The 24,662-nt window shown below is 41.2% G+C and overlaps 1 protein-coding gene across 3 annotated transcripts in view; it reads left to right on the top strand.

The window, feature by feature from the left end:
* The window catches only part of EIF4E3 (eukaryotic translation initiation factor 4E family member 3), a 320,442-nt gene that overhangs the window by 101,612 nt on the left and 194,168 nt on the right, over nt 1-24,662 (top strand). The window contains exon 7 of one of the 3 annotated variants that reach the window (XR_016394486.1): nt 1-24,662. This exon is cut by the window's left edge and continues 64,759 nt beyond it. The exons of the other annotated variants lie outside the window; for them this stretch is intronic. The gene's annotated coding sequence lies outside the window, so the exon portion shown is untranslated. 3 annotated transcript variants of the gene reach the window in all.

The following is a 24,662-nucleotide window of genomic DNA, read 5'->3' as shown; positions in this document are numbered from 1 at the left end:
AGTACCTTCCCCAAACGATGATTCTGCTGTTTCTTGGTTTGCTTAGTATTCAAATCGAGTATTCTGTTTTTGATGGCAAAATAATCAATTTTGTGGTTTGTATGTGGTACAGACAGGCCAGTGAAGGTTGTTTCAGGCCCTTCCTTCTTCGTTGATTTAAAGGTGGCCAACTGATCTGTTGGAAAACACCAGAGATCCTGGGAGGGTCCGTCAATTTCAAGACCCTAAAGCAAGGGATCAGCAAACTTTTTCTGTAAAGGACCAGGTAGCAAATTTTTTAGACATTGTGGGCCATATGATTTCAAGCATGCTAAACTCATCTCTGCTGTTATTAGCATAAAAGCAGCAGGAGACAGTACACAAATGAGTGAGAGTGGTTATGTTCCAATAAAGCTTTATTTACAAAAATGGGCAGGGGCTGGATTTAGCCCGAGGACTCTTGTTTGTCAAGTCCTGCCTTAAAGCAGAGATAGCAAAGTGGTTGCGCATAAGTCAAACTTGGCCAAAGATGTCTATGATCAGCTTGCGTCACGTTCAGCTTTTCAAAAAGTTAAATGTCAGCATTTAAAAATCAGGATATTGCATGCAATAAGCTAGATGATTCTGGCTCTGTTGAGAAAGTGCAAGTCCTGGTGTTTAGGCCCTCAATCCCATAGTGAGATGGAGTTGGGCAGCTGCTCCCTTGAAATGGTCATGGTCTGTCCAGCATGCCACAGTCCTCAGTCTTCTCTGTTGTCTTCCCGATGCAGAGTGTTTGTTGTCCTTGATCTTCTTGAGGCTGGTCCTCTTTTCTCGTTGCTCTCATCTGCCGGGTTTCTCTGGACACCTCCATTTTCAACCACCACTGCAACGGGAAAAGATAAAGAAAGGTGTTGATCGATGGCGAGAGGGTGTTTTCATAACAGTCTTGGAAAGTAAAGGCAGAATGATAAAACCTGGCTGTAATTTATGCTTGATTTTTAAAAAAAAGTACAATGACTTGTCCATTATTGGACAGTAAAAGATAATTTACAACTAGCATAGCTTCCACTAGAAGATGCAAATGATTTAGCCGTTTGACACCGAAATGATGGGAACAGGACTGGCTCTAGGCAGAAGTGTAGAGTGTGTCCGAGTGGTTTTGCATTGCCTCCAGCCAACCTCTTCCTCATGTTCCCTCCTTCCCTCTTTAATAGGTTAGTGTCCTTACTGCTTAATCGTCATCCACCCACCTTGGGTGTAACTGTTTTTCTTTAATGATCTTTCTCTAAATTTAAATGACACCATTAAAGAAAGATTTTTTACTGGAAGGGATCTAATAACATCATTCATGCTAAGAGAGACAAGACTTAAATCATTTCCTGTTGCCTCCATCCAAGGATATTAACATTTTAATTCGGAGGAGAAACTTGAAATTTATTGGGTGTATAGTTGTGGAATTTGGGGATTGGACAGAGGTTAAAGACCCTTTGGCCAGGGTGATGGTGCCTTTCAAATATGTGAAACCCTACTGGTAGCCACCCATTCCTAAAGTTGGCCCGAAGTGTTACTTGAGCCAGAACCTGGACCTATATTGGACCAGTGTAGATGAATTACAGTGCATCTGAACTTGGGTCTTTGTCAGGGTTTCCCTCGACCAGTGGGGATGGTAAAAGCTTTGGTTTTCTGATCTGTAGTGTGTGTGTGTGGGCGGGGTTTGGGTTAGATACAGTAGTATGGATTGGAGGTACTTGGTGCCACTCACCTCCTATCATTTACCAGGTTTCCTTGCAAATCCCACCAGCTTTTTGTCAGAGACCTGAAGGCAGTCAATACCAATCCATCGGAGTCGGCAATTGTGGTGCAGCCAATATTACACTCCCGTGAGATAAACACAGAGGTCCCTATCTGCTCTCACATTCCATGAGTTCAAGAACCATATGTGGGTCATGTTGAATATTCAGTAGGCAAAACACGTATTCAGTGAACATGTGTCTCCTTTTGGAGACTAGAGGAGTTTAAGCAGCGCTTTCCCCTGAACGCAGAGGAGGGATCTCTCGCCTCATGCAGGCTCTCACTAGAATGAAGTGGTCATGTCATTTAGATGGGGTTATGCTCGCACGGTAGGCACCTTTAAGACAGGCTCTTTCTGACATCACAACCCAACACTCTTGAAAATTGGGCAGAAACAGCCCCAAAGAGCTGGTTTGTATTTGGGGTTCTTTTTAAGGCTAATGTGAATTGTTTGGGACAGCAGTTGCCGTGAGAGATAGCAGAAAGGCAAAATCTTTAGGTGTACTAAGTCTTTGGTGCTTAGAGCCCCACCAGCTGTGGATTTCAGGGTGAATGAATTGAGGGGATGGGGGGGCGTGGTCAGTGATAGAGCCGAAGTCAGTGAGTCACAACTGAGCTGAAATCTGACACCCTGGAGCCTCCATCCTTGTGTTACTCGTCCAGATGTTTCTCCTCCGGGTCAGGGAATGGTTCTGCACAAACAGCCTTTTCAGATATCGGAAGCACTACTGGGTCCTCCTGAGAGCATTGTAAGCTAGACATTCCCAGCTCTGTTCAGATTTCTCATATAATGCATTTGTGATAATTGTTAGATAATGTCATGTATTTGCTCAAAACCCTGCAGAAGCTTCCGTGTCACTCAGAGTGAAGCCAAAGGCTTTTCCAATAGCCCACGACGATGTGCTATGGCCGTCACCTGCCTTACCTTGGCTGCCCTCTTTATCTTTTTAAATTTTTATTTATTTTTTTATTTTTACTTTTTATTTTTAAAATTAATTTATTGTTTTATTACTATTACTTTTTAAATTGAAGTATAGTTGCTGTACAATATTATATAAGTTACAGGTGTGCAACATAGTGATTCTCCATTTTTAAAGGTTATACTCCATTTATAGTTATTATAAAATATTGGCTGTATTCCCCATGTTGTACAATATATCCTTATAGCTTATTTTATACCTAATAGTTGGTACCCTTATTCTCTTAACCCTATATTGCCCCTCCCCCCTTCCCTCTCCCCACTGGTAACCACGAATTTGGGCTCTAGTTCTGTGAGTCTGGTTCTTTTCTGTTGGATTCACTAGTTTATTGTATTTTTCTTGTTCCTTCTGCTCCAGCTGTACTCGTCTCTTGGCTGTACCTCTAACACAGCAGGCCAGCCTCAGGGCCTTTGTACTTGCTGTTCCCTCTGCCTAGGACGTTCCTCCCCAGGTATTTACATGGCTTGTTCCCTTGACTACTTCAGTGAGGCCTTCCTTGGCCACTGCAGCCAAATATATTATGTTCCCCTCCCAGTGTATTTTTTTCTCTTTATTACTTTGTATCATAATATAGATTTTTCCTTTGTCTTCTTCATTCTCTGGCTCTCCTACTACAATATAAGCTTCATTACTGCAGGGATTTTTTTTTTTTGGATGACTCACTGCTCTATTTCTGGCAGCTGGAACAGTGACTGACACATAATAGGAGGCCAATAAGTATTTTTAGAATGAATGAATGATTTAGAATCCCTTCAGTATCTTTCTCACGGATTTTTATTAACTTTTTTTTTTAAGTTGCAAGCAACAGAAACCTAATTCATACCAGTTTTAGACAAAAGTAGGAATTCATGGGCTTCTATAACCCAGCCGTGATAAAGGCCTTGATTTTTCTAGTACTGTGGATGGGCATTCTCCGTGGAGTATGTTTGCCAGTAACTCTGAGCTTACACCCCTAGAGTTTTTATCCAGAGGGAAGGAAGAGCCCATATTCCAGCCAGAAAGCAGTGGCAGGGAGACTTCTATAGATGGCTCAGCCGGAACCACATGCACCCTTGGACCAGTCCCTTTGGCCAGTGAAACCTGAAATAAGATGATGAGCCTGGTGTGGGCCTTGGGCTCCCGCTTACAGGCTGCATGTGAGGACTGGTTAACAGAAGGCTGGAAGAAAGGAATGGCATACCTGTGATAACTGGGGAATTGTGAGCTGGGCACCCATTGGTGTTGGCCAGCGTCACTCTCTTCATAACTTGCTCTAACTTGTGTACCTCCCTCCTAAAACAACTCAACATAGCCTTACGGAGGTGGGCTAAAGGGTGCATTCTCTGTATGCATGGTCTCCAAAGTGTGGTGTACACACCCTACAGGATATACAGTATAAACCACTGAGGTGTAGAAAGAAAATATTAGAACTTACTCATATTTAATCTCTGTAAAGTATTCATTTTTATGTATGGTTTGTAATGTCAAATCAGCAGAGTTGTACATATACTTGTACATTAGTAAAGTAGTTCAAGCTCATATATATGTATATACACATATACAATTTATAAATAAGTAAAAACTCCACACATTTGGACAGGCTCAAAATATTTTAGTGTTGGGTGAACATAATCACAAAACTCTGGCCACTGTTCAGTGTGATACAATTTTAAAAAATGGAGCCTGAGATCACAATATCTCCTTAAAGGCTGCAGTTAACTACTTTAAAAGCTTCATCTTAAAAAATTAGGTAATTTTATCTCCAAATATTTTTTAAGTGTTGCCAAATCCCTGCAGCAATATGTTGTCCAAACACCTGACGACAGGTGTGGGGAACATGAGTTGATTGCTTCCTTTAGATTCTCAGGGATAACACTTGCGTGATTTTTCTCCAAGTGTGAATGACAACATCAGAAACAAAGTCTTTCCGGATTAAACAGCGTATCTCTGATACTTGAAGAAATGTTTGTAAAGAAGGCAAATATAATAATGTAGTGAAAGAAAAATTGTGGGTGAGAAGAAGAACTGATTAAAAAGAAGAAAGGACAACTAATGAAGGCCCAAAGCAGAAAGCCAGAAATTATGCCAGACGGACAGCAAATGTGGTTAGAGAATGAACCCATGTTCAAGTCAGGAATATCTTCTGAATTATTGAAATCCGGATGACTCTCATATTCTATTAAAGAGGAAAAATGGTATTAGAATAAATATTAAAAGGAGTCAAGATCTCGGAGGCATTAATCTTGCCTGGATATTATTAGCATCCTTCAAAATGTACATATCCGTCCATCCTTTTCCACAAACTGTTTTATTAACCCCCCACCCTACCTGTACTTTGTGCAGAGTAAACACCAATAAGTATTCTTAACAAACCGGTAATAAAAAATACACACACACACACACACACACACACACACACACACACACTCTCATGACTGAAGCTGTTTCTATAGCACAGCAGGACCATGGAGTGAAAAACGTTAAGCTGATATTTTATTAAGTTTATTCTAATTTTATTTCAACCAATGTGATTTCAGCCCTTCTAAGTGCCAGGCCAACATTTGGCATTGGAAATAGGCGAGACCTAGTTCTTGTCTTCAAACAGCTGACTGTGGGAAACAGGCTGGAACATAACAGTGCCACAAGATGCTGAATTTTCCCCCAGAAAAAAAATAGAAAAAGAGCCAGGGGACTAGGGGGAGGGGCTGGGGGCAGTGAAAAAAATCTGCCTGGGAGCATCAGGGAAGATGACAGTTGAATAAGAGGATGTAAAGGATGTTTTCGAATGAAAAAGGAAAGCTAAGAGGAGGGAACAGCAGGAGAAAAGGCAGGGAAGTGAGGAAGGGCAAGTCTAACTGGAGGAGATGTGACGAGGTCACCGTAGGAGGAAAATGGGGGCAGAGTTTGGACTGTATCGTGGAGATGATGGCAAATCGTTAGAGGATTTTATTTTTTTAAGTAAAAGATTGACATGCACAGATCTAGTGACAATTCAGTGGACAAATTGAAATTGGGAGCAGGGAAACCATTTAGGAAGCTGCAAAAATAATCCAGACCACATCTCTGAAAGTACAGAACTGCGGAAGTCATAGTGGATTTAGCAAGGAGAGAACCTCAAAAGACATTTCTGATTTTAAAATCAACAGAACTTGATGCTTCTATGCTGAGATGGTAGGAAAGAACAGGGACTCAAAGTTGGCCATCAATTTGCATTATATAAATCATTACAGAAGGGAGGGATGGAGGAATGGGCTGTCTGTTGCTTTTGTTTTCCTTTGACAGTAGGCGTAGCTGTTAAGAGTTTTCCTTTGACAGTAGGCGTACCTGTTAAGAACGTGATGGGTTTGGTTTATTTTTTTTCTAATTATCATTTCAATAGTCATAAACCATACATTTGACTTCTGGGGGGGTTATATCATTCCATGAGTTTTAACACATGTATACATTCCTGTAACCACCTTCACCACAATCAGGATATAGACAGTTCCACCACCCCCAACAATCTCCTGTATTTTCTCTCTGTGGTCAAACGTTCCCCCTGACTCCTAACCCTTGGTAACTAGTGACCTGTTCACCATCCCTGTGATTTTGCCTTTTCCAAAATGTCACGTAAAATAATCATATGTTGTGTAACCTTTTGAGGTTGGCTTCTTTCAGCATAATGCCTTTAAGGTTCACCCCAATCATGTGCATCAATAGTTTGTTTTTATTGTGGTGCAGTAGTGTATGGGATGGATGTACCACAGGTAGTTTGGCTGTTCACTTTTGAAGGACATTTGAATTGTTTTCACTTTTGGGGAATTGTGAATAGAGCTGTCATACATATTTATTTTTCCTCTCAGCTGAGATGTAGTTTTTCTCATTATTTTAAAAAGTTGAGGGCTTCCCTGGTGGCGCAGTGGTTGAGACTCCGCCTGCCGATGCGGGGGACGCGGGTTCGTGCCCCGGTCCGGGAAGATCCCACATGCCGCGGAGCGGCTGGGCCCGTGAGCTGTGGCCGCTGAGCCTGCGCGTCCGGAGCCTGTGCTCCGCGACAGGAGAGGCCACGGCAGCGAGAGGCCCGCGTACCGCAAAAAAAAAAAAAAAAAAAGTTGAGGTAAAATATGCATATAATAAAATTTTACCATTTTTAATAAAGTAAAATTTCACTAAGTGTACAGTTCAGTGACATTAAGTTATAAACATTTTTGCACAGGTCTTTATGTGAACATAAGTTTTCATTTATCTAGGGTAAATAAACAGGAGTGAAATCACTGGGTCATTTGAGTAAGTGTATCTTCAAATTTATAAGAAACTGCTGAACTGTTTTCCACAGTGGCTGTACCATTTTGCGTTCCCACCATCAATGCATGAGAGTTCCAGTTGCTCCATGTTCTTGCCAGCAGTTGGTACTGACAGTTTTTTCCCCATTCTAACAGGTGTGTAGTGATATCTCATTGTGGTTTTAATTTGCATTTCTCTAATTGCCAGTGATGTTGAGCATCTATTCATGGTCTTATTTTTGCCATCCAAACATCTTCTTTGTGAAGTACCTGTTCAAATCTTTTGTTCACTTTAAGATTGCATTTTAAAATTTAAAATTTGTGTTCCTTCTGTTGATTTTTCAGAGACGTTATATATTTTGTCTACTTGTCTTTCATTGGCTATATGGGTTCCAAATATTTTTTCCCAGGTAGTAGCTTTACTTTTCATGTATCTTGCGTAGCAGAAGTTTTAAATTTTGATCAAGGACAATTTATCAATTTTTCTTATATGGCTTGGGTTTTTGGTGTCATAGCTAAGAATGCTACCTAACACAAGGCCTCAAAGATTCTCTCCTCTGTTTTTCTAAATTTATAATTTTACATTTAGACTTATGATCCACTTAAAATTAATTTTTGTATAAGGTGTGAGGTTTGAGGTTTTTTTTCTTTTTCCACATATATACATCTGTTTCTTCCAACATCAGTTGTTGAAAAGACTATCTTTTCTCCAGTGAATTACCTTTGTACCTTTTCAAAAATGAATTGGAAAAAAATGAACGGACTATGTCTATTTCTGGGTTATATTCTCTTCTACTGATCAGTGTCTGTATCCCCCTGCCAATACAAAACTGTCTCAAATGTTGTAGTATTGTAATAAGTCTTGAAATTAGTAGTGAGTCTTCCAACTTTATTCTATTTTTCAAAATTGCTTTTGCTATTTAAGTCTTTTGCCTTTTTATATAAATTTTAGAATCACCTGTCTATAAAAAAAATCCTGCTGGGATTTTGATTGGAATTGTATTACATTTATAGATCAATTTGTGGAGAATTGACATATTGACAATATTTAGTATTCCAATTCATCAACATGGTATGTCTCTTTACTTACAGTTTCTATGATTTCTTTGATCAGAATTTTGGGGTTATCACATATATATGCTATACATGTTTTACTAGATTTACAACTGAGCATTTTTGAGTAATTGTAAAATGGGATTAAAATTTTTGGATTCCAATTGTTCATTAATAGTTTATAGAAATACAATTGATTTTTGTACGTTGACCTTGAATCCTATGATCATACCAAACTCACTTATTCTAAGAGGGTTTTTTTGGGTTGTTGTTAATTTCTTGGGATTTTCTATGATCATATCATCTGTGAATATGCACAGCTTTATTTCTTACCTTCTGATCTGGATGTCTTTTATTTCTACTTCTTGCTTTATTTCAGTATTTAGCACTTCTAGTATGGTGTTGAACAGGAGTGGTAAAACATCTTCACCTTGTTCCCATTCTTAGGGGGAAAACATTCAGTCTGTTACCAGACTAAATATATCCTTTATCAGGTTGATGAAGTTCCATTCTATTACTAATTTGTTGTCGTTGTTGTTTTATCATGAATAAATACTGAATTCTATCAGATATTCCTGCATCAATTATATAATCATGTAGGTTTCTTCTGTAGACCTTTGTTATGCTAAATTACATTGATTGTTGTTTGACTCTTAAACAGGCTTATATTCTTGGGATAAACCCATTTGGTTGCAATATACAATTCTTATTATGCATTGCTGAATTTGATTTGTGAATATTTTGTTGAGAATTTTGCAGCTATATTCCTGAGAGATATTGGTCTGTAATTCTCTTATGTGTACTGTCTTTTTTTGGTTTTGGTATTAGAGTAATGACGGCCTCAAATAAACGGTTGGGAAGTATTTTTGGAAAAGATGCTCTTCTGTTTTTTGGAAAAGATTGTTTAGAATTAGTTTCATTTCATCTGTAAATGTTTGGTAGAATTTGTTATTGAAACAATCTGACTGGAAGAGATTTTTGTCTGTTTGCTTGTTTGTTTTTTTTCAGGGAAGAGAGATTTTAAATCATGAATTCAATTTCTAAAAGTAAATAAGATTACTCAGTTTATTTCTACCTTCTTGGGTAAATTTTGATAGTTTGTTGCTTTTAAGAAATTGGTCCACTACTTCTAAGTTTTTGAATTTATGTGCATACAGTCGTTCATAATTTTCCTTATTATCATTTAAATATCTGTGGGGTCTGTAGTGACATCTCTTCCATTCTTGATGTTGGTAATTTGTGTCTTTTTTCTGATTTTTTTTTTTAAATCAGTCTGGCCAGTGGTTTATCAATTTTACTGATCTTTTCAAAGAACCTGCTTTTTGTTTCATTGATTTTTTTTCTATTACTTTTGTTTTTATTAATTATTGCATTTATTTCTTCTGCTTGATTTGGGATTATTTGCTCTTATTTTTGTTGTTTCTTAAATTGGAGGCTTCAATTATTGATTTGAGGCCTTTCTTTCTAAAAGCATTTCATGCTGTAAATTTCCATCTAAAGCACTGCTTTAGCTGTATCCTACACATTTTGATGTGTTGCACTTTATTTTTATGCGATTCAAAATATTTTCTAATTGCCCTTGGGACACAGTTACAATAACTTTTAATGTCTTTGCCTGATGATCCCAACATTATCAGTTGTTGTATCAGTTCTGGGTTGGTTTTGATTGACTTTTCTCATTATGGATCATATTTTCCTACTTCTTTACATACCTGGTAATTTCTGATAGGATACCAGACATTTTGAATTTTATTTTTTTGTTTTCTCGTGGTACGCGGGCCTCTCACTGTTGTGGCCTCTCCCGTCGCGGAGCCCAGGCTCCAGACACGCAGGCTCAGCGGCCATGGCTCATGGGCGCAGCCGCTCCGCGGCATGTGGGATCTTCCCGGACCGGGGCACGAACCGGCGTCCCCCGCATCGGCAGGCGGACTCTCAACCACTGCGCCACCAGGGAAGCCCGACATTTTGAATTTTACCTTGTTGGGTGCTGGATATTTTTGTATTCCTATAAACATTCTTGCACTTCGTTCTGAAACAGGTATAACTTAACTGGAAACAGTTTATCCTTTATGGGCCTTACTTTTAATCTTCGTTGGGTGGGAACAGATCAGCATTTAGTTAGGGCTACTTGCTCCCCCATTCTTGAGGAAGGACTCTTCTGAGTAGTAGTCCACTTGATGCCCTGTGAATTACGAGGTTTTCCACTCTGGCTAACAGGAATCCCCCATTATTTCTGCTGGATTGTGAGCTCTAGGAATTGTTCCTTCTAATCCTTTTGAGTGGTTCTCTCCCCCAGGTTTTGGGTAATTTCTTCATATGCCTGTAAGATCAGTTCTCAGCTGAATAATCCTTCTCTGGAGTACGCTCTCCACGTAGCTCTCTCCTCTAGTACCTTAACTACCTTCACCTTCCTGGACTTCCACCTCTGTGCCCTCAACTCAGGGAGTCTGCCAGGCTCTGCCTCAGTTCCCCCTTCCTCCATCAGTGGCCTGGTATAGTTCTGCAGAGATTAAGCTGGGGTGATCATAGGGCTTATCGTTATTCTCTGGGTGATGATAACATAGAGGTTATTGCCCTGTAGGTGTTGGAAGAAGTGTCGGAAGAGGTCATTTGTGTACAGGAGAACGAGGATCTGCTAGGTTAGCTCACCAGTAGGGGATTTGCAGCTTCAGAGCACGATGACAGCACACGAGTGGATGAAAACTGCGCGTCACATTCCAAGAACCTCAGTGAAACCGGGAGAGTAATATCATCGTTGTCATCATCTTTACCACTACTACCTTATAGAGCTCTTTCTCTGAGATGCAGATGAGAGCTTCCTATGCGTTATTGCATTTAAGCCTGGTGGTGGCCATGAAGAAGCTTCTCGCAGATCCCCAACCTAGGGAAGCGTAATTGAATAACCGTCTCACCTCCTGCCCTCTGGTCCACTGTGTGTGCTGCACTTCCCACAGACTTTTCCCAACCAGTGACCCAGTGCAGCAGGAACACTGATACAGGCCCCTTGCTATGAGACGCAAATGGCTTTGGCTCCAGGGCTTTTCATTGACCTTGCTGAAACTTCCTTAGAACTGTACCATCATCTAAGACTTTCCCTACTCCAGGTCCCTTCTTTCCCTTTTGCCCCCCACAGTGTCAGTCAGACCTGCCTTCTAGTCTGACAGCTCTTTTGGTCTCCTTTAGCCCCTCAGTTTCCCTCACACGTCGTTTCCCCAGTCAGTCACTGGTACCATCTTGGCCTCTGCTTCTCAGGGGATCCGAACTAGCACATTCCTTAAATAACTCTAGGAGGCAAGGATACTCTTGGTTATAGACTAAATTGTGTGCCCCTAAAATTCCTATACTGAAGTCCTAATCCCCAATTTGACTGTATTTGAAGATATGGTCCTTTCAGGAGGTAATTAAGGTAAAATGAGGTCATAAGGGTGGGGCCCTAGTCTTATAGGGCTGGTGTCCTTATACGAAGAGGAAGAGAAAGCAGAGATCCTCCTCTCACCACATGTAGAGGAAAGACTATGTGAGGATACAGTGGGGAGGTGGCCATCTGCAAGTCAGAAAGAGAGTCTCACCAGAAACCAACCCTGCTGGCACCTTGATCTTGGACTTCTGGCCTCCAAAACTGTGAGAAAACAAATGTCTTTTGTTTCAGCCACCCAGTATGTGGTATTACTCTAAGCAGCCTAATGTACTGTCGTTGCATCCAGTCTACAGATGTGGAAACTAAAGACTGGGAGGGAGGAAGTAACCTCCCTGAGGTCACACAAGTCATCATTGGCTGACCCAGTGTTAGATCCAGGGCAGTGTGACTATGAATGCAGCCTGTCATAACCAAGCTGTCCTGTCACTCCCTGGGCCTGGGAGGATGGGAGATGGCTTCCTTGTGGGTGGAGACTCCAAACAAGGATGAATTATTGAGGAAGGCTTGGGAAGAGGTGGAAGGGAATTTGGAGAATTCTAACTCTGGCTGTGAAAGATATGGGACTTGAGGGAGGAGCAGCCTTTACTTACAAGTGAAGCCATTTCTCTAGGTTAAGATGGGAGGAGCACTTGGAGGGAAAGGAAGGAGTATGGATACCCAGGTGATTTATCTTCCTTAGCTCTTCCTCATGGGAGAGTCATAGTCTTTGAACGGAAAAAAAATATTTTGCAATTAAGAACATTTCCAGACTGGGAGGTTGAGGTTAGCAGATGTAAGCTATTATATACGGAATGCATAAACATCAAGGTCCTACTGTATAGCACAGAGAAGTATATTCAGTATCCTTTGATAAACCATAATGGAAAAGAATATTAAAAAAAATACGTATATGTATAACTGAATCACATTGCTGTATAGCAGAAATTAATGCAACACTGTAAATCAATTAGACTTCAATTTTAAAAAAAAGAAAAAAATGAACATTCCTAGAGATAAGAATTTGGTTCTATCCACGTACACCATTAGCAGTCAACATGTGAGGCCAAGGACAGCCCAACAGAAGTCAGTTACCACGTGTGGCTGCGCACGTCAAATTGTAGCAAGGAGGGGAGTGTGAGCCCACAGAGGGAAGTGTGGGAAAAACCCTCTTAGGGAAATTCTAAAACTGCTTAGCGAGAGAGCCGGTGTTGAGGAAATTCCAGCTGTTGGTGACTAGACATAATATCTGAGCAATTACTGACTTTGACTTTTCATCACAATGTTTTGGTGCTTGTAGACAAAGCTAAGATGTGGCAATTGTAAATAATGTAGTATATGTTGTCATTTCTTGCCGAGTTGCCTTAAGCTCGACGTTAGCAAAATTCACCTGAAGTAGAGTTTTCAGTACTTATTTGCTTTTGTGTTACAGAGATGGATTATTTTGCTTGTAAGATGATTTGATTTGAAAATTAGCTTGTTTCATGAGAAAAAATTATGTGTTAGATATTGTTTTATGTCCATATGTCTCAGAATCTTTTAGGCAGATAGAAATGTGATCCTTCAGCATCAGTTTTCCACTCCTGTAATAAAAACTACACCAGTTCATCCATCAGTGATAGAGGTAGTTTAGGAAGAAATTACATTCTTTTGACTAAAGGAGTCCAAATGTTGTTTTATTTAAATATCTAACTTCCTGGAAAACTTGATGTGGGCGGTGTGCGTGTGTGTGCGCGCGCACGTATGTTGCTGTTGTTAGTAAACAGGAAGGCTTTGAAACAACACACTTCAAGGATTTAAATCCAGGTTTTCTTGTACTTTCTTTCTGAGTGGGTTTTATTTTGTTAATTTTTTTCCCTCTTCTTTAAAGAGTCCTAAATTAATTACCCCACTGTTTTTTTTATAACGGTATTCTGAAGTGGTACCCCACAGAAATAATGTTATGACAATGGAATTTCAGTTTTTTGGTTGACCGCTTGGAGAGAGGTTTTATTTGGACAGTAATGCAGGACATTGGCTTTTTTTTTTTTTTTAACACAGAGTATAGTTTTTCTTTCTTTCCTTTTTTTTTTTTTTTTAAAAGAAATTACTTGTGGGAAAATAGTTCAGAGTATCTTCTTAATGATTTAACTCTTGAATTTTTGTTTATTTCCCACCCCATCCTTCAACTCTTTGTAACTAAAAACGAGCTTCAATTCCTCCTCTTGGTTACAGTGGTTTAGATGTTTGTTGGTATATGACTTTGTTTAGTAAAGTTTGTGTGATTCCTCTTCTTTTTTTTTCCCCCAGTGATATCAGTTTGCTAAACATTGCATACTTTTAAAAAAATGTAGTAGATTATTATTTGGCCTCTCTAAAGTGTGTAGTCATTGCTGTTTTTTACTTCAGTCACTCAGAGTATTTTATGAAATCAGTCCAACCCCCAAAGTTGTTTATTCTTGGCTTTGACTCTGGGTGGAGGTGTGCTGTGATTTTCATGAACTTTGATGTTTTCTGTCTTATGTAGGCTAGGACCTGAGAGTTTTCAGCAGTTTCCCTGCAACCAGGGAAAACTGTGTATTCAATAAGGCCCTTGCCATAGGCTACTTAGTCCTCAGTTCTCTTTGATGTACACAGCTCTGCAAATGGGTCTTGGCCAAGAATTAAGGCTGTTCATGGCAGGGGAGGGGTAGAAAACATAGGAACATAGGTGACTGACTCTTGGGAAGATCTTAAATAATATCATCTAGTCCCAAGATATCAAATATGTGGCATGAATACCACTACTCTTCCCTCCCACTTCCATAACAGACATCAATAATCGATCATGGCTCTCTTTCTGTTGAGTCATCCATGGCCACATGGTCTTTCAACATGGTATCCCAGGACTTCTGCTAAAATGCCAATGCAGTTGGCATATGAGATGGAATCTCTATCAGCAGATCATAATATACCTTTATAAACACCTGGCAACACGGGGAAGTTCCAAGCAAGGCTGAAGAGCATTGGAGTTTAAGGACAAAGGCTCGAGAGTGAAATGATGTGAGCCACACCACTTGCTGGCTGTGTGATTTGGGGCAAAGCTCTTCATCCTCATGAGCCTGTTGCCTTGCCAATAGTGTGGATGATAATAGAGGCTACATCATAGACCTTTTGGTAAGGTTAAACCAAAATAGTTCCCATGAAGCATTTAGCACTGGGTTGGCAGCAGTGCTCAATAAATGTGAACTGTCATCACCATTACCATTCTTAGGGACTGTGACTTGTTTATGATTGCAAAGCTAGCTAGGACTAGGCAGGGTTTCTCAACTTCAGCATTACTGATATTTAAATGGCCAGATACTTATTTGTTATAGCGGCTATCCTGTGCATTGCAGGATAATGTTCAGCATCCCTGACCTTTACGCACTAGATGCCAGTAACCCCGCCCCCCCAAATTGTGACAAATGTCTCTAGACATTGACAGATGTCCCTTGGGGGCAAAATTGTCCTGGTTAAGAACCACTGGACTAGACGTGAGTTCACCTGTAGACTTTGTGTGTGCGAGTGTGTGCATGTGTTTATATTTTGTCCAGCTTTATTGACATGATTGACATACAACATTGTGTAAGTTTAAGGTATACAATGTAGTTATTTTATGTATGCATATATTGCAAAATGATTACCATATAAAGATTAGCTAACGCATTTATCACTTCACATAGTTACAATTTGTGTGTGTGTGTGGTGACATCTTTCAAAATCTACTCTCCTCGCTACTTTAAAATATACAATACTGTATCGTTAACTGTAGTCACCCTGCTGTGTATTACCTCCCTAGAACTTACTCAGCTTATAACTGGAAGTTTGTACACTTTGACCACCTTCACCCATTTCTCCCACCCCTGGAAACCACCCATCTGTTCTCTGTTTCTATGAGTTTGGTTTTCTTTTCGATCCCACATATAAGTGAGATGATAGTGTTTATCTTTCTTTGTTTGACTTCGTTCACTTAGCATAATGCCCTCAAGATTCATCCATGTTGTCACTAATAGCAGGATTTCTTTCCTTTTTTAGGTTGAATAATATTCCACTGTGTGTGTCTGCCTGTGTGTCTGTGTGTGTGTATACTATATTTTCTTTACTCATTCCTCTGTTGATGGACACTAAAGTTGTTTCTATGTCTTGGCTATTGTAAATAATGCTGCAATGAACATATGGGTGCAGATATCTCTCAGAGATAGTGATTCTGTTTCTTTTGGATGTATACCCAGAAGTGGAATTGCTGGATTTTATAGTAGTTCTTTTAATTTTTTGAGGAAACTCCATACTGTTTTCCATAGGGGCTATAGTTGTTTTTTTTTTTTTTTGATGTTAATATATTTGTGCCTGAATCCATTGTCAGCGGTGCTAATTCTGTTGGTTTTGACACTAAGCTCGAGGGACTCTTTTTTTTTGATTTTTACCAGTGGCTTTGACATCTCTGGCTTTGTTTCAGGCTACAACTTTTTCTATTTATCAACCTGGGCACAGTTTTGAATAACAGATTAATTAGCTCCAAGTTTTAATTATGTTTTTTGCAATAGAATTTAAAGTAGTGTCAAGGAAAATGTTGACAAGATACTTTTCAGTGATAACAGCTATATTCTAAATTATATAATGATAATAGTATGGGTATAATTAATTTGAGTACCTACTATGTGTTAGATGGTAGGCTGTGAACTTAATGTTCCTCCTGTCATTTAATTGTTACGATGCACAAGGCAAGCATTATTATTGCCATTTTACAGATGATGGAACAGAGGCACAGACTACCTTACTCAAGGTCCCAAAGCTCCTAGGTGGCAGAATACGTCACCCATGCTAGGCTTTTTGTCTACAGTACACACAAAAACACACATGCTAGAGAAAGATCTGGAAGGATATATACCCAGGTGTTTACCTTGATTATTTATAGATGATAGGATTATGGGTGTTTGTTACTTTATACTTCATGTTTTCCAAATTTTCTGCTTTGAGCATTCATTATTTCTTTTAATAAGAAGAAAACAAAGTTATAATTATGCAGTCCTGTGACTTCTATAAAACAAGCGATTATGTTTACAGCAGTTTAGCTCCTATTTATTTGATCTTGGTTATGACTGATTGAAGAGCAGCAGGAATTACATTTGAATTTTTCATGTTGGATACCAGAATAGCAACATACAGCCCCTTAATATAACACATAGCTGTTTAGAAGTGGAGGCTTTACATATTTGTAAGCTGCTCTTCCCGTTTCAGGTTGTTCTGTAAGTAATCATATGGAATTTAAAATAAACATATTACATGTTATAGATCCAAAAGAATGTTGTCCTTCAAGATTTCCAACCCTAGGAAATTACATGCTGGTTCAAAGATGCTACCAGTGAAACCTCTTCACTTGAATTTCACTTTTGATTATCGCCTTTAAAGCTACTTTCTGAACCAGACAAGAAAACCAGGCTTCATTATTTCAGCAAAAAGCCAGGAATTACCTGCTTGATTGCCCCCCAAGGCATGGTCTGAATTTCTGTTAGGTCATTTTCAAAAATCAAACACAGCCACATGGATAAAATTTACCGTAAGAGGCAATGTTTTAACCAATGTCTTGTTTTCTCATGGAAATTCCAAAAAGGGAAATCCAAATGGGGTTTGATGAATGGAATCATTGTTGGAATAAGTGCAGATCCTCACGGTGACTACTTTCACGTGCGCTGCATTCATCTGAAGCATAAATTCAGGCGTGTGTGTGTGTTCATTTGCACTAGTTTATAGTTCTCCATCATGGGTTTCAGCCCTGAATAGGATACTTGCCTGGCTTTATTCACGATGGCATACGTTTCCAATTTTCAATAACTTTGAAAGGTTCCCGTGTGTCTGCTCTTACAATTGAGAGGTCTTGGTGATTCTGGGATCTGGGGGAAACTAAATCTAAAAGAACACATGTAAACATGTATGTCGAGCTAGGAGACCTAAAGGTCACCAGAGGCCCAGGGTTTTACTTAGGTCTGACATGTAGGATTGGGCACTGGTGGAATCCCAGGTGGGTGGAGATCCCAAGGGTGGGTGGCTCCCCCTCAAGGGACTCCCTCCCAGGTCTCTCCGGGGCGTCTGTGAGCTCTGGGTCAGCACATCCACATTCTTGTCTTTGGAGTTCCTGTAAAGGGAAAATTCATTTCTATCTGAATCTCTCATTTCTGAGTTGGGTGTCATTATCTTTATTTTACAGTGGAGGAAGGAAAGGCCAAAAGAGCTGGGGTCTTCCGATGACAGGGTGATCTTGTCACTTGATCATTGATTCGTTTGGTCATTCATTCATTCAAATATTTAAGTGCCCACTCGATGCCACTGAGGAATTTGTAGTGCGCAAAACAGATCTCTGTCTTCATGGAGCTTATTTCTAAGGAGGGAGACAGATGTAAATAAATCAAGAAACAAGTCAGAATTGTACATAATAATTTTGGGAGGAGGGAGAGGGTTCTCTCTGGAAGAGGTCAGGGAAGGTTTCTCTGAGGAGGTGACATTTCAACTGAGACCCAAAGGCTAGAAAGATCTAGCCGTGCAAAGAGCTTGAGGAAGGAGATCATGCCAGGCAGGTTGAAGGCTCCAGCTCCTACCGCATCATAAAAGGCGTGGAATAATTGACCCATCAATACATAAAATGGGCATAAAGTAATACTATCCTAAATAAAGCAATCCTGACATAGGTGAATTTCAGAGAGAAGAATTTGTAAGGACATGAGACAGGATGGAGATCTCAACTATATTTTCTTTCGTGATAAACCAGAAAAGTTAGTTTTAACATGGACACTTCCCTAAGAGCTGTTTTAATTTTTAAAAATACATCATTGTGCTCATGATGAGATAGAACTGTGCGAGAAGCCAGGGTCTTCCACTTTAAGATTCTCTTTGCCCTAGAAAAATCTGGCTTTATTGGATACTGGAGCAGAGCATTTTTGAGAGTGTGTGTGTGTGTGTTTGCTCTGCTCACATGATTTCTCTTCCCCAGAAGGAGACCAAACTGTTTATAGGGAGCAGAGCAACAAACAAACAACTGGGTAATATACTTCCAAACATTCAGAGACATGTGACTTTTCAGCCAGCACAGAGATCCAGTGGGCACACAGGCCAGCCATGCTTGATTCTTACGGAGCACACACGTTTCTGCTTCCTTGGGGATGACAATATAAATTGTACAGACCATTATCATCTCTTCTCCAGAACTCTAACTTCTGAATACTGACCCAGAAAATGCACAGTGTGTTCCCCTGGAGCATAAGATTCATGCTTCCCCGGCACCTGCTGGAGGGATGAAAGATTTCATTGGCCTCTTCTACCTTCTGCTGTTCTGTGTCCTAAGACAAGCATCCAGAGGAGGCTATTTTCTGTTGCCTGGAGGAGAGACTGGCTGTGCTGTGCCAATTGGAGTCTTGTAGGTACGCCAGAATCACAATCTTCCCTCCGCCATTTCTCCCCGGGCCCCGAACTCTTTCCAGTGGAATGCTACAGCTTACTTGGAACTAACGGATGAGTTCTCGCTCTCTCATTCTCTCTCTCTCTCCCTCTCTCTCTCTCTCTCTCTCTCTCTCTCTCTCTCTCTCTCTCTCTCTCTCTCCCCACCCCAAAACAAAAATTTTGGTGTCATTTGGTTTTTTGACTCTTTTTAGGACATGTATCCTTCTTCTAAGCTAAGCTGGGACCCCAGATACATATATAGAGTGGCCCGATCTTTCCACTGTTGGTAAATCAACCTTCAGGTTCCTTTGTGGTAGGTTCTTAATGACCATCTTACCATTATTATTCGTTGATTTCTCTATTTTTACCCCCTGCTTCAAAACCTACAGCTTTATTTGGCGTTTTCTTATGGTTTAAATAATAACTCTAACAGAAGACATCCTCTTTGCTGACTTGGTCAGTTTATATTGGTAGCTACCACTTTTAGTTTCTTCTAAAAAAATGTTCAATTGAAAAATTACACATCATTCATGGATAAAGTCACTGGAATGTAAGCTCCACGAGGGCAAGGATTTTCAGCATTTGTTTACTCCTCTTCCCCAATGTCTCATGTAGTGCCTGGTACACAGTATAGCAAGCAGTGAATATCTGTTGTGTGACTGATTGAATGAAATTGACATCAGGCTTATGTGTGTGAGGGAGGGGCCCTGGCAGATGCCCACTTCTGCTTCTCATAAGAAGGTTCCTCTATAGTCAGAATGAATCCTTAGAGCCACGTTAGATGTAAAACTATCAGGATGCCAAGGTTAGCCAAAGTCTGGGAAATGAATACTTGTTTTTCCAAACTGTTCAATGAATCTAGTAATCATTCAGACATTGACCATTAAAACCACAAGCTGGGCTACATGAGTTCAGGAGCCATGGAGACAGTGGATGAATTAGTACTGGGAAGGAGGACTTAGTGACAGGCACTGGCCCCTCCACATAATAAAATGGTTCATTCCGTAGCTTCCTACACATGAGATGCAAATGCCCCTGGACTTCCCAGAAGGTGAATTTTAATTAGAACATCCAGATGAAGCTTCTGCCTAATTTAAATCCCATGCGCCATCTTATGAGACGCGGTAACCTGGAGTTCAGATTCTATTTGTTGTCGCTTCCTTTACTACGTTTTGTTTTTAGACTGAGAGCTAGGTGGCTGACCACACATCTGACATTGTTTATGGAGTCGTGGACTCTATTAATTAAAGTCCGCTTAATCACGATGGGATGAGGTTTGCTGCCAACAGCTTTGTCAGAAACTAGAAGGAGGTCGGTGGTGACTTAGCATGGCCGTGGAGCCTACCTGGAGCTCTCTTTGAGTTACAAACAGCCTCCTCTTGAGCCCCCTCTGTTTTGAAAAGAAAATGATTTGGTTACTCAGTTACCCAGAGAAATAAGACTGATGTCTGCTTTTCCTTGTGGGGGAAGTTCTCAGATAAATAGCGGTGGCAAGGAGAGGAATGTTGGTGACCCAGAGGGAGTCCTGCCTTCTGCCCTGAGGGTACCTGGAGTAGCAATTCTCATCCCAGGGCGGGCAGTTTTGCCTCCCAGGGGACATTGGGCCAAGTCTGGGGACATTTTTGGCTGTCTTGACTGGGGAGTGATGGGTTCCACTGGCATCTAGTAGGCAGAGGCCCGGGATACTGCTAAACTTCCTACAATGCATAGGACAGTTCCCTGCCCCAAAAGTCAATCGCGCCCAGGTTGAGAAACCCCGCTCATTTTCATGAGAATGTCCCTGCCTGGGGAGGCGATTCTTCTGTTGTTGCTTTCCTGTTCTGACTTGAAAAAATGATCGCCATTTTTTAGTGAATTGAAGGCAGACCTGATTTCAGCCGTGGGTGGGTTAGGCAGCCTAAGCGGAATGATTTGAAAGACACTGAGAAAATCCGGACTTCAAATGTTCCTCCACGTGAGAGCTCCAAGACCTAGAATTCCTTCAGTTGAAACCTGGAGAGGCCCCCCACAGGAAGTCAGGATTCCTGGGTCTTGAAGCGAGCTCTGCTAACTTCCAAACGCTTTGTTGAGCATTTACTACACTGTGCTCAGCCCAGGGCTAAGTGCTGTGCACCTATTCTTTTTTTTTTTTTTAACATCTTTACTGGAGTATAATTGCCTTACACTGTTGTGTTAGTTTCTGCTGTACAACAAAGTGAATCAGCTGTATGTATACATATATCCCCATATCTCCTCCCTCTTGCGTCTCCCTCCCACCCTCCCTATCCCACCCCCCTAGGTGGACACAAAGCACCAAGCTGATCTCCCTGTGCTATGCGGCTGCTTCCCACTAGCCATCTGTTTTACATTTGATAGTGTATATATGTCCATGCCACTCTCTCACTTCATCCCAGCTTACCCTTCCCCCTCCCCGTGTCCTCAAGTCCATTCTCTATGTCTGCGTCTTTATTCCTGTCCTGCCCCTAGGTCCTAGAGTCTGTCATACAAAGTGAAGCACGTGTTCTCTTGTACCACCCTCAGCAACCCTTTAAGATGTGTGCCATTCCTACTGCTAAGGACTGCATGTCGGTTACTCCGGAACCTGCGCAAAGTGACACGCTGGTAGGCGTGGTGCTGGGATTTTACAACCAGCTATGACTGATGCCCAGGTCTTTGCCAGGAAGCAAGACCTTACCTTCCTGAGCTCTGAGGCATCTCAGCTGACCATTCTATGACTGTTTTCACCTGTGGAAATTAAATTCCGTGACTTTTAGGAATCTTTTTAAGGCTATATGTCCTAATTTGTTCCTTTGTTTTATCTCTTGCCCTCTTTAAATGTTCCCTTTTAAAATGGAAACAGTCCCAGGATAGGTAACCATTGGAAATCCCCATGGAGGGAGTCGAAACCTCCCTGCATATCATTAATCAGGTGGTGAGCTTCTAAAAAAGCCTGTTTCCACAGTCCCTCAGCAACACTCTGCTTTAGCAGGTTTGAAGTGGGCTCCAGGAACCCTTGTATTAACCTCCCCCTCCCTCAGTCCTTGTATTAATCACCCCCAGGTGATCCTGATGCACGAGGTCTAAAGATCACAGTGAAGAAGAGTATTTTAGCCCCTTTTGGGGAATTAGCTTAATCAGGTGGTTTCCTTTAAGATAAGGACGCTGGCCACAGTGGAAGTTCAGTGCTATAAGTGAATTGTGGTCCCCAAATGCCTTAGGCTGGCAGGGCTGGCTGTGACTCCTGTCTTCAGACTCATCCCAGGTCAAGGGTTCCCAAACATAGCTGCTTAGAGTCACCTGGGAAGCTCTTAAAACTCCCCATGCCAAAATCGTACTCTAGGTCAATTAAATCCCAATGTCTGGGACTGGGAACTGGCCTCAGTACTTTTTTTTCTCTTTTGTCTTTTTTAAGCTCTCCAGATAATTTCCATGCACAGCAGTTTGAGAACCACTGTTGTGGGTGTTACAGATTCCACACCTTTGCTGCTGCTGAATTTTTACCTGTAAGGCAATTCCGCTCTCCCGGCTCCGTATATAGAAATCTCAACTGTCTAGTGAGACACATGGGTAACCCACTCTTTTCTCTGTTGTCTTTCCAGATGCCCCCTGCTCACTCCTCTGCGTTTTAACCTAGGTTTTTTGTTTGTTTGTTTGTTTTTTGCGGTACGAGGGCCTCTCACTGTTGTGGCCTCTCCCGTTGCGGAGCACAGGTTCCGGACGCGCAGGCTCAGCGGCCATGGCTCACGGGCCCAGCCGCTCCGCGGCATGTGGGATCTTCCCGGACCGGGGCACGACCCTGTGTCCCCTGCATCGGCAGGCGGACTCTCAACCACTGCGCCGCCAGGGAAGCCCTAAGCTACTTTTACGGTATTTATCTTACCACCTTGTTTGTATTTACTACGTGTCTTCCACGAGCTAGATGGCATCTTCCTTAAGGGAAGGGGCTCTAATGTATGTCGCTCTGGGCTGATGGGAGCAGAAAGAGTAGGAGAGGGTGGGTGCAGAAGAGACAAGACACCCTCAATTGAACTTTCTGCCCTGGCTTTCTTCATGACAGCAGAGGGAGAGTAATAACAATGGTTATAGGAGGTCACCGTGGCACTAGACTCCTTGAATAAAATATCCTAGTAAAACGTTTGAACTCAGTTTTCTGGGGAGGAACAAAGAATCCTTCTAAATATAGCACCTTCTAAATAATGACGTTTGACTATTTGATATTTTGAATTGTGACTTTTGCTGACAAATGGAGGAACAATTCAGAATGCAAACCAGCTTTCCTCACCAGGATGTTTGGAGTGACTAGTTAATGCTTGGGAAGGAATTTAAGAATACGTAAAAGCACTCTCCAAGCTTCCCTTCGTCTCTGTTGGTTGTTTCCACCCTGCTCACTTAAGAAACAAACCCTGGACTTCCCTGGTGGCGCAGTGGTTAAGAATCCATCTGCCAGTGCAGGGGACACGGGTTCAAGCCCTGGTCCGGGAAGATCCCACATGCCGCGGAGCAACTAAGCCCACATGCCGCAACTACTGAGCCTGTGCTCTAGAGCCCGTGAGCCATAGCTGCTGAGCCCACACACCACAACTACTGAAGCCTGCGTGCCTAGAGCCCATGCTCTGCAACAAGAGAAGCCACCGCAATGAGAAGTCCGCGCACCGCAACCAAGAGTAGCCCCTGCTCGCCACAACTAGTGAAAGCCCACACACAGCAATGAAGACCCAATGCAGCCAAAAATAAATAAATAAAATAAAATTTAAAAAGTACTTTCCTTTAAAAAAAGGAAAGAAACAAATCCTATCATCCTGAACCGACATGGTGGCTCAGTTTTCCCAAAGATGGGAGTCACATAGGAGCTGCCTGTGGCCTTGATGTTCCCTGAGGCTCTACTTTGATTGGCTCACCTAGAATTTTAAAACTGATGACCATCTGGGGAAAGATCTGGATTTTTTTTTGCCTCTCTTGAAAATTCAAAAGCTCTTTCTGTCCTGAGCTTGCTTTTTGGGGGACAGCAATCGGGCTGTGTCCCTTTCAGTTGAGACCTGTGTGCTCAAAGTGCCACAGTCCCCAAGCCTCCCTAATGACACATAACCCACTTGAATAATTTAAGTTGCCTGGTTGAGTTCTCTAGGTTGTGGTATTAGCATCACCTGGTAAAATGTAAAACACTAATTGCTGGGCCCCACCCACCTTCTGTAAGGAAGAGTTGTCACTTCCCCTTATATTTATATGTGTAGATGTATATATATCTACACACATATATATGTGAATATATATACACACACATGTATGTGTGTAAATGTGTGTATATATATGTCAGTATGGACTCATGCATATTTATATACATGAGTTATAACCCAATACTATTGTTATTTCTTTGGGTTATAATCCAATACTATTGTTATTTCTTTTCTTGCTCACGATGTCTCAACTTTGGGCATTGGGGAGCTCTTTCAGATTGGCTCCTGTGCCTTTTCAATGAGTCTCTTTTCCCCCACCCCATCTGGGTTTTTTTAAGCACTTCTTATAGCATTTTCTGGTACAAGATGCTCCAGGTTTATCTTGTTTTTTCCCTCCCCACCCCTAGCATTAACTAGTTCTGCAAAGATTTCTGATTTGTTTTATTGGAGAAAGGTATTTAGAAACCAAGATCTGAGTACCAGGTGTGCTCATTGCTCCTGGGGTATCACTACTTCTAGCCTTTCTCAATGGACAGACCTGGGAAATATATGTATGTATACTAACTCAGGCATACAAGCTTATGGATTTATTTCTGTATTTATCTGTAAATATATGTCTATATTTTTATAATAATAAATTTATATTTTTATACAAATA

Source organism: Delphinapterus leucas, chromosome 10 (assembly GCF_059928025.1).
Source record: "Delphinapterus leucas isolate spDelLeu-1000000601 "Yukka" chromosome 10, BTC_Dleu_Yukka2, whole genome shotgun sequence".
NCBI lineage: Eukaryota > Metazoa > Chordata > Mammalia > Artiodactyla > Monodontidae > Delphinapterus > Delphinapterus leucas.
This window is presented reverse-complemented; position numbering and strand designations above follow the sequence as displayed.